The sequence below is a fragment of the Rhinatrema bivittatum genome, chromosome 9 (genome assembly GCF_901001135.1).
Source record: "Rhinatrema bivittatum chromosome 9, aRhiBiv1.1, whole genome shotgun sequence".
Taxonomy (NCBI): domain Eukaryota; kingdom Metazoa; phylum Chordata; class Amphibia; order Gymnophiona; family Rhinatrematidae; genus Rhinatrema; species Rhinatrema bivittatum.
In genome coordinates, this window is record NC_042623.1 from 257183579 (window position 1) to 257192974 (window position 9396).

The following is a 9396-nucleotide window of genomic DNA, read 5'->3' on the forward strand; positions in this document are numbered from 1 at the left end:
AAAAAATAATCAGTCCTTGAATAGGATTGGTGTGGTGGGGAGAAATATATAAAGTCACAATGAGTGGGATGTTGTAATCTCCAGGGGTCTGACATATGCAAGGGGGCGGATTTTAAAAGGCGCGCGAATAGCCTACTTTTGTTTGCGCTCCAGGCGCAAACAAAAGTACGCTGGATTTTAGTAGATACGCGCGGAGCCGCACGTATACACTAAAATCCTGGATCGGCGCGCGCAAGGCTATGAATTTTGTATAGCCGGCGCGCCGAGCTGCGCAGCCTACCCCGTTCCCTCCAAGGCCGCTCCGAAATCGGAGCGGCCTCGGAGGGAACTTTCCTTTGCCCTCCCCTCACCTTCCCCTCCCTTCCCCTACCTAACCCACCCGCCCGGCCCTGTCTAAACCCCCCCCTTACCTTTGTCGGGGGATTTACGCCTCCCGGAGGGAGGCGTAAATCCCCGTGCGCCAGCGGGCCTCTTGCGCGCCGGGCCGCGACCTGGGGGCGGGTACGGAGGGTGCGGCCATGCCCCCGGGCCGTAGCCACGCCCCCGTACCCGCCCCCAAAACGCTGCCGACACGCCCCCGAAACGCCGCGATGACCGGGCCCGCCCCTGACACGCCCCCGACACGCCCCCCTCCGAGAACCCCGGGACTTACGCGAGTCCCGGGGCTCTGCGCGCGCCGGGAGGCCTATGTAAAATAGGCTTCCCGGCGCGCAGGGCCCTGCTCGCGTAAATCCGCCCGGTTTTGGGCGGATTTACGCGAGCAGGGCTCTGAAAATCCGCCCCAAGGTATCCAACATATTGCGCAAAAGAGATCAGGCTCTAGTTTTTCCAACTCTATATTTGGAACTCCTATCTGTTTAGTTCCTGTTCCAGTACATGTTCCAGTTCCACGTCCTGATCCAGTAACTGCTTCAGCTTCTCTCCTTGTTCCTGCTTACCTTCTGATGGACCTCCTTGGCTTTGACATTTTGCTCGGACTTGACCTTGTCTCTAGCTGCCTGTCTTGACCCTCTGCTTGGACCCACTCTCAGATCTTGCCTCTTCCTTCTGGATCCCTTTGCCTCTGCTGCCACCTGGCACTCTGCCTCTGGACATCTCATCTGGGATGAACCATGTGGAGGCCCGCCTAAGTCCAGCCGGCCCCGGTGACCAAGGGCTCAACCTGCGGGAACGAAGGCTGGTATTGGCGAAGCTCCAGTTGGCCTCCCCTTCCCGCTTGGCCTCACCTCCCAATGGTGGTGACCCATGGGGGCTTCCTCCACAGGTGGCACCAATACCACCTCAGGCCAGGGGTCCACCTCCGCAACAGGTTGCCAAAACCATGGACCCGGCGGAGCCATCAGCTCTCCAGGTCATTCTGGGCCTGGTTCCTTTAGGTGTTGTTTACATCCATCAAGCGCCTCAGTGCTTGTCTGGACTTTCATCCAGACTCAGCGGCTTCCACGCCTCTATCATCCAGTTCTTCAGGACTGGCTACTTCAGTCAGGGCTTCACTCTCCCTGCCTGCTCTGCCCCATTTTTTTTATTTAATCTTTATTGGTTTTTAACAATTTACAAAGCATTAAACTTTGTTAATGAAACATAGTGTATCATGTCGGGATCCAAAAGGAAAATATATATCTTATATCAGCATCATTACTACATCAAATTATAAAATTCCCGACATTTACAACATATTAGACCCCAAAACTATGAGGGGTGGAGTACCTGCAAATTTGAGGAGTTATGAATAAAAGTATTAACTATTAAATTATGCGACCAGATCAAACAGTATTATTTCTAATAGACATCATTATTTACTGCTTATAATTAGTAAAGCTTTCTTTGCTTCAACAAAGCTTTTCAGCTGTTCGGGGTGAAAAAAAAAATCTATTATTCTCAATTTATTACGCATTTGCACGAGAGCCTAAGAATATAGGAGGCTCCCAGTGCCAATACGTCAGATTTCAAAGCAAGGAAATTCTTCCGTTTGGTTTGTGTTGCCTTCGTAAGGTCAGGAAATATTCTCATCCAAGATCCCATAAACATTTCATTGATTTTCTTGAAATATGCTCTCATAATTATTCCCTGATCACGTTCATTGAAAAATTATATTATATTAACAACGTCGTTCTCTCTGCAATCTCATACTCAGAGGACTCGAGAAAATCAGTTAAATTTTCCATAACATTTTGTGGCATTTGTATTTGTTTTAACTGTCCTTTCCGTACTGGCAGGAAATAAACTTTTTCTAGGGATGGAGTCTTCTCTAGGGCAATGTTTAATATTTTGTGGAAATATCAATTCAAGGTAATTTTTGGAATTTCTCCAATTACCCCAGGAAAGTTTATAATTCTTAGGTTCAAATGCCTCAACGAGTTCTCTATGTTCTCAATTCTTCTATTAGCTGCACCACAGTCCTGGATTATATTTGCTTGGACTTCCTTAATTTTTTTCACATCATTTTCCAAACTCAGAAACTTTTCTGTTGTCTCCATTTTATGTCCCTCAAAGTTCTTATTCAGCATTCCTAGCTGTTGAGACACGGAATTAATCTTTACCGAGCAGTCTGAAACTGCCTTTGCTAAGGCTGAAGTTAGATTCCACAGTGAATCTAAGGTAACTACCTTAGGTTTAGAAGTAATTTCACTTACAATGAGTGATTGTCCTGGGCTTGCTCCTTCCTTCTCACCCCAGCCCATTCCACTTCCCAATGAATTTTCTCCGATATTCATAGGAGATGCAAGAATCTCCATTGAAACAGCCCACTCAGGTTGGACATCACAGATTCCCGACGGGGATCCACATCCAAACATGGCGTCAATGTTACTCACACTGCCGGAGGTAGTCTGATGTCAAGCAGGCTGAGGGATAGTTCTTCTGAGGTCGGGTCACATTCTCCTCCCTGTGACCCGACAGCCGGACCTCCCAGCTCCTTCTTAGCTGTTTGCTTGATACACTGCACAATTGTTTTCTGCCCCACTGGTTGCACAGGAGTAGAGGGGTAAATCCTGAGCTTTCCTTTGCATTTCAAAGGCATTGTTTTACTGAAGTAAAGTTTAGTCAGTCAGAACACAGGAGCAGCTTCACAGCGTTACTGCTCTGGTCGCCATCTTGACTCCACCCCCGCTCTGCCCCATTTTAATGGGGACCCGAAGCTTTGTAGGGGCTTCATAAACCAGTGTTATATGGCTCAACACCTGGGCATCCCTACTCGCACCATTGAGAAGCCATTGCTTATCGCCTCTATCCATGGTGACCCATTACCTGGGAGGATCACCCAAGTCACAATTCCTGATCGCCTTCAGACTGGAACCTTGCATGAGGAGGTAGCAGAATTCTTCATGCTGGATAAATCCATCCACCCAGTAGTGCTAGGTTTACCCTGGCTTCAGCATCACTCCCCGCGGTTCAATTGGGAGACTCTGCAACTCTCAGAGTGGAGTTCTGCCTGCCACCGCTCTTTAAGAAAAGTGGAACCACCCTCCGTGGTCCTGCTGGCGGCCACTGTCTCAGGCCTTCCCTCACCATACGCTGACTTTGAGGATGTTTTCTCCAAACAGAAGGCTGACATCCTTCTGCAACACTGAGAATTCAACTGCCCTATCGACCTCTTGCCTGGAACCTCGCCTCCCAGGGGCAGAAATTACCCTTTACCTGTACCAGTGGCCATAGCTATGTTGGACTACATTCGTGAAAACCTGGCTAAGAGGTATATTCATCCCTCCATGTCACCTGCTGGCACAGGCTTCTTTTTCGTTACCAAAAAGAATGGGTCTTTACGACCTGTGTATTGACAACTGTGGCCTAAATGTCATCACTCATAAGGACAAGTACCCTCTGCCCTTGATCAATGAACTATTTGATAGCCTCCAAGGGGCCACCATTTTTGCTAAATTAGACCTGCGAGGAGCCTACAATCAGATCCGTATTCATCCAGAAGATGTTTGGAATACTGTTTTCAATACCAGAGATGGGCATTACGAATACCTTGTAATGCTGTTTGGCTTTTGTAACACCCCTGCGGTATTTCAAAATATGATAAATGAGATATTCCATGACCTGCTGAATATGAAAGTTGTTGCCTATCTGGACGACATATTTATCTTCTCAAAGGACCTCACCACTCATCGTCAGGATGCCAATGTTGTGCTTCAGCGCCTGCGTGGCAATTGTCTTTATGCCAAGTTGGACAAGTGTCTGTTAAAAAGGCAGCGCCTACCCTTTCTAGATTACATCGTATCTAGATACGGTTTCTCCATGGACCCTAGTAAACAGCAGAGCATCCAAGGTTGGCCTCGGCCCTCGGGCCAACGGGCATTATAGCGATTTCTATATTTTGCAAATTATTATCGACACTTTATAGCCAACTACTCTCTAGTTGCATCATGGCTCTCACTTGTAAGGGAAGTGATACCAAGAACTGGACTCCAGAGGCTATTGCAGCCTTCCCGGCCCTAAAAGAGGCCTTTGTATGTGGACCCTGTTTACGCCATCCGGACCCAAATCGTCCTTTTATCATCGAAGTGAATGCTTCTGCCATTGGAGCAGGGGCAGACTTGAGTCAACATTCCAGTAAGGGCACCTTGCATCCATGCTCCTTTTACTCTCATAAGTTTTCCTCCATGCAGTGGAATTACGGTATCGGGGATCACGAGCTCCTCGTGATTAAACTCACCCTAGAAGAATGGGGTCCCTGGCTGGAGGGCGCCCAACACCGTTTTATGATATTTATGGATCTTAAAAACCTAGAGCACCTCTGACACACCCAGCATCTGAATTCCTGCCAGGCCCACTGGACATTGTTCTTCATCCAGTTTAATTTTGATCCAAGTTACCGGCCTGCAGAAAAGTATTTACGTGCTGTTGCCTTATCTCATTTCTTTGAGCCCAAAAATTCCCAGAAAGAACCTCAGCATATTATTGACCCGACTTGTATCTACCTGTCTGCTGCCATAACTGTGCCTGCGGAGAAGACAGTGGTGCCACGCAGGCTTTGTGAAAAGATTCTACAGTGGGCACATGACTCCTGAGTTGCTGGACACCCCAGACGTGCACGGACATTGTCCCTCCTTCAATGTTACTATTGGTGGCCAACCATGTCCTTGGATACTCGAGCTTATATGGATTCCTGCCACACATGTGCACAACAAAAGGCACCTGTGGGCTGACCCTGGGGGCTATTGCAGCCATTGTCAGCCCACAGAGAGCCCCGGATTCACCTGTCCACCTATTTCATGGTGGATCTTCCTGTATCTAATGGGAACACCATTATCTGGGTGGTTATGGACAGGTTCTCCAAGATGGCTCACTTTATCCCACTTCCTAGCTTGCCCTCTGCACCTGAACTAGCACGCCTGTTCTTCTTGCACATATTCCATCTCCACAGCTTACCTGAACACATCACCTCAGACAGAGGACCTCAATTTGTTGCCCGTTATTGGTGATCCCTGTGCAAGAAATTTGGGATATCGGTTGGATTGACTACAGCCTACCATCCTCAGGCCAACGGCCAAGCTGAGCGTATGAACAGCACTCTCAAATTGTTTCTGCACTCATGGCTTTTCACAGAAAATTAAAGACATAGCTTTTAAATAACATGTTGGCCCCAACTGGGATTAGTAGGTGCTTTTTGAGGTGATGGTAGAATATTTATTTTGTTGGCTGAGAAGGGTTTTCTACAGTGGGGAAAGATACATGACAACAAGTATGGCGAATGGTAATTGAGACTGATGTATTATTTAGAATTAGTTGCTGGTTTTATATTTATATTGTATTTTAATTACTGTGCACTGCTTTGATTGGCTAACTGATCAGAAAGCAGTATATAAGAGTTTTAAAATTAAAATAAAGGGAGGGAAGTTTTCTATAGGTCCATTTTCATGGGCAAAGTACTGTTTTACCCTTCTTATCCCATTTATTCATTGACACCCTTGCAAATTAAACATTTTTATGGATTAAGACCAGAAAAAGGACTTTATATTACTTGAATGTTGTAAATGTAATCAATCATAGCTGGAAGCCAGTCTACTAGTAAGTTGATTTCAGCTGTTTGTGTGACTAATATGTGACTGTTCTTTTCTGGAGAATGCAACAATTCTGTGCGAGGTCTGTGTGCTGCAGAGTTGTGAAATGGGGATAGTTTAGAGTAGATGCCTTGACTGATGGGCTCACATGAAAATACAGGAAGAGACCAAAGCCCCAGGGAGAATGGCCTTAAGCACTCCCTTGGGGAACCTGATTCATTGGACAATCAATGAAAAGAGATTGTTGAGAACAGGAGTGTTCCTAGCAACTTGAAAGCTGCAATCTGATTCTGGGCTTCCCTTGCTTGCCTGGCCTGAGTTTTCATTCTTGTGGATTCCACTGAGCCTTGGTTTAAGATTGGAAATATTGGTTCCACATTGCCAAGTTCAATGGTACCCGGTATCACTTGGAAATAAATGCCTAAGCCTATAATTGACTTGCTTGCCTGTCTGTTCCTTGGGAATATGTGACCTGACAGGGTCTGATTCATCAAGGTTGTTTCTCCATAGACACAGAATGGGGAATAAAGCCTTAGTAAATCAGCCCCTTTAGAGGCCCATGTACTAAATTGCAAATGGGATCACAAATGTAATAGTGCATGCAAAAGTGCAAAATAGCAGGTGCAATTTTTCACAAATACAATAGCAAGTACTATTTTGAATTTGTGAAAATGCATGAATCTTTCTGCAGAAGCCTATGAGGGTTAATTAGCAGAGGGATTCCTACAATTGCATGACATCTTTGCATATGATATTTTATGTATGTGGTCCCATTCACACAATTTATGCAAAGTTGACTGAGATAAAAAAAAATCATGTAAATGAGTCCATTAGCTATCCATCTGTAGCTAAATTACATGCAGAAATCACATAAAGCTGCAATGTTCTGTAAAACTTAACAATACTTCAGATAGATGTAAGGCTGTCAGCTGAGTCCAGGTTTTCAGGATAGGTTGATCCAGCCCTGGTTTTAATCCACTGCATGCAGGAACTTGTAGTTTTGCTTTTCTTAAGGAATTCATAGGTAAGTCAGAACTACAAGTCCCTGTATGCAATGGGATAAAATCAGGACTGGATCAACCTGCTCGGAATATTTGGAGCCAGTTGGCAACTCTAGATAAACGTAGTTGAGATTGTTTGCATCCAAGTCAGAGATTTCCTGTGGACTTTTCTGCACTGAATCAGATGGCACTATGAGAAAAACTACCTATGGGCTGGTTCATTTCCGTGAAGTTCTTCATGTTCCTTTGGTATGTTTTATCATGATTTTCATACTTCTACTAGAAAAAAGACTATTAACCAAATATAGAAGAACACAGGTTGTATAACTTTATACCCCTGACACATTTTAATCAAAATACTATGTATTTGCTAGTCTTCCATTTTAGTAAATAAGATGCCTACCTATTTAAGTGGAAATTAAATTTGTTTTATAGTGCAGAACTCAGCAGTAGAAATATATTTAATTTTTGTCTTTGTATTTTTTTTTATTATGTATTCTGACCCATATGGTATATTGATTAATGGATTTTCTATTTTTGGAATGCGTAGGAATTGAGAAAAGAGCTGAAACAGCTTTAACAAGTTGCATTGCCTTTGGAGAATGCTATATTCATCTGCATGGAAATATTTGAAAAAATATCATCTTTAAATATATGTAAAGCAGCTACATTACCTTTTATATATGTAGTTAAGGTATTCTAACTAAAATAAGGTTTAATTGACTTACAGAACCTGAGTTGAGTTCATTCTGCTAAGATTAATAGGCACATGCCTTTACTGATAAGGCAGTGACCTACAATTATTCATTATTTAATCTGAGCAATTTACAGTCCCATAAAAAATGTTTCAGCTTAATTAGCTTTGATTTATGAACTTGCCAGGCAACAATTATATGAGTGGGCAGGTACTCTGCAGATTATCCCAGAAAAGGCTGTCAGCATCTCAAAACTCTACTCTTCCAACTTATGAAAATAAAATTAGGAAAACAAGAATATATTACTATAATTTAAACATAAAGGACACTAATTAGCACCTTTAGGAGGTAATTTTCAAACAGCCTGCATAAGGAAGTTGGCAAAAATACATGTAAGTTATACCACTTTTCCAAGCAGTAGTATAACTTATCCAAATTTATGTGGATAAATTTGCTTTGAAAATAATCCCATCAATTCTACCCATGCATATTACACCTGTTAAAATGCGTGCACGCATTTCCCATGAAAATTTACTTGTATGCTTTTTAAAACTCAAAGGTTTGTGTGTAAGTCCAAGGCATCCGCCCCCATGAGCACTTCCAGGTAAACGTATGCATAAACATGACATACCTACTGTTGCGATCCTGCCCGCGAGGAGCGCGGGCAGGCTCTTACCTCCACGCGGCCAGTCGGGCCGCTGGCGTTGCGGCCTTCGCGGCAGTCGTGCTGCTGTGCCTGGGCTCCTCTCCAGCTGCCTTTTGCCCTGCGCAGCAGGGCCGACCTGCCGCGAGCTCTCCCTCGCGGTCGGGACCCCAGCTACCGCTCCTGTGCCTCCCGACGCACTGCAAGCCTTCCCGGGGTCTTCAGCCGGCAGGGAGGTCGTCCCTGCCGGTGCCTGCAGCCTCCTTACTCCCTCTGCTTGATTTCTTCACAGCATGGAGCCGCTCCTGCAGCCTGCCATCTCTCCAGCTTCTGGGCAGGGCTGCTCCGCTACCTGCCTTGCTTCCTCGGGCCTTCCACATGGCTGAGGACGCCACCAGCTTCCAGCTCTCTCTTCTCCAGCTTCCTTAGGCGCGGGCGCGTGCCTCTCACCTGTTTTTCAAGGGCCAGCCAGCTGTGGCCCTCTGCTGACTCCTCCCTGGGCGTTGTCCTCTTCAGCCCTACAAAAGGGCTCAGAGTCCATTCCAGCTTTGCCTTCGCAAGGAGTTGGTCACTCCTAGGATACTTCTGTCCTTCGCTCCAGGAGCCGTCCTTGTTCCAGCATTTCTTCAAGGTCCTGTGTTTCCTGTTCTTCATTGGAGCTCCTCGTCCTGTCTTGAGGTCCGAGTTCCAGTCCAGATGTCTACCTGATGTTCATGATCCAGCCCTGAGGTCTGTCTCCTGATCCTAATCCATGTTCCAGTCCAGATGTTTGTTCCTGATGTCCATGTTCCAGCTCTAATGTTGTTTCTCCTGATCCTGAAGTCTGTGATCCTGTCCAGCTGTCCTGAACCCCTGGTTCCTTGTGCCACTCTTCCTGGCGTGCCATGTCGTGGTCCGCGACCAGCCCCACGGGCGGGCTGAGTAGGGCGCTTCATGGTGCAAGGCCTACCTCACTTCTGCAGCACTAACCTCAGGGAGACTTCTGCTTCTGTACTTATCCCTGGTCTACGGAGTCCCTGGTGCTTGCTCCGTCCATGCCAAAGACTCTGCCA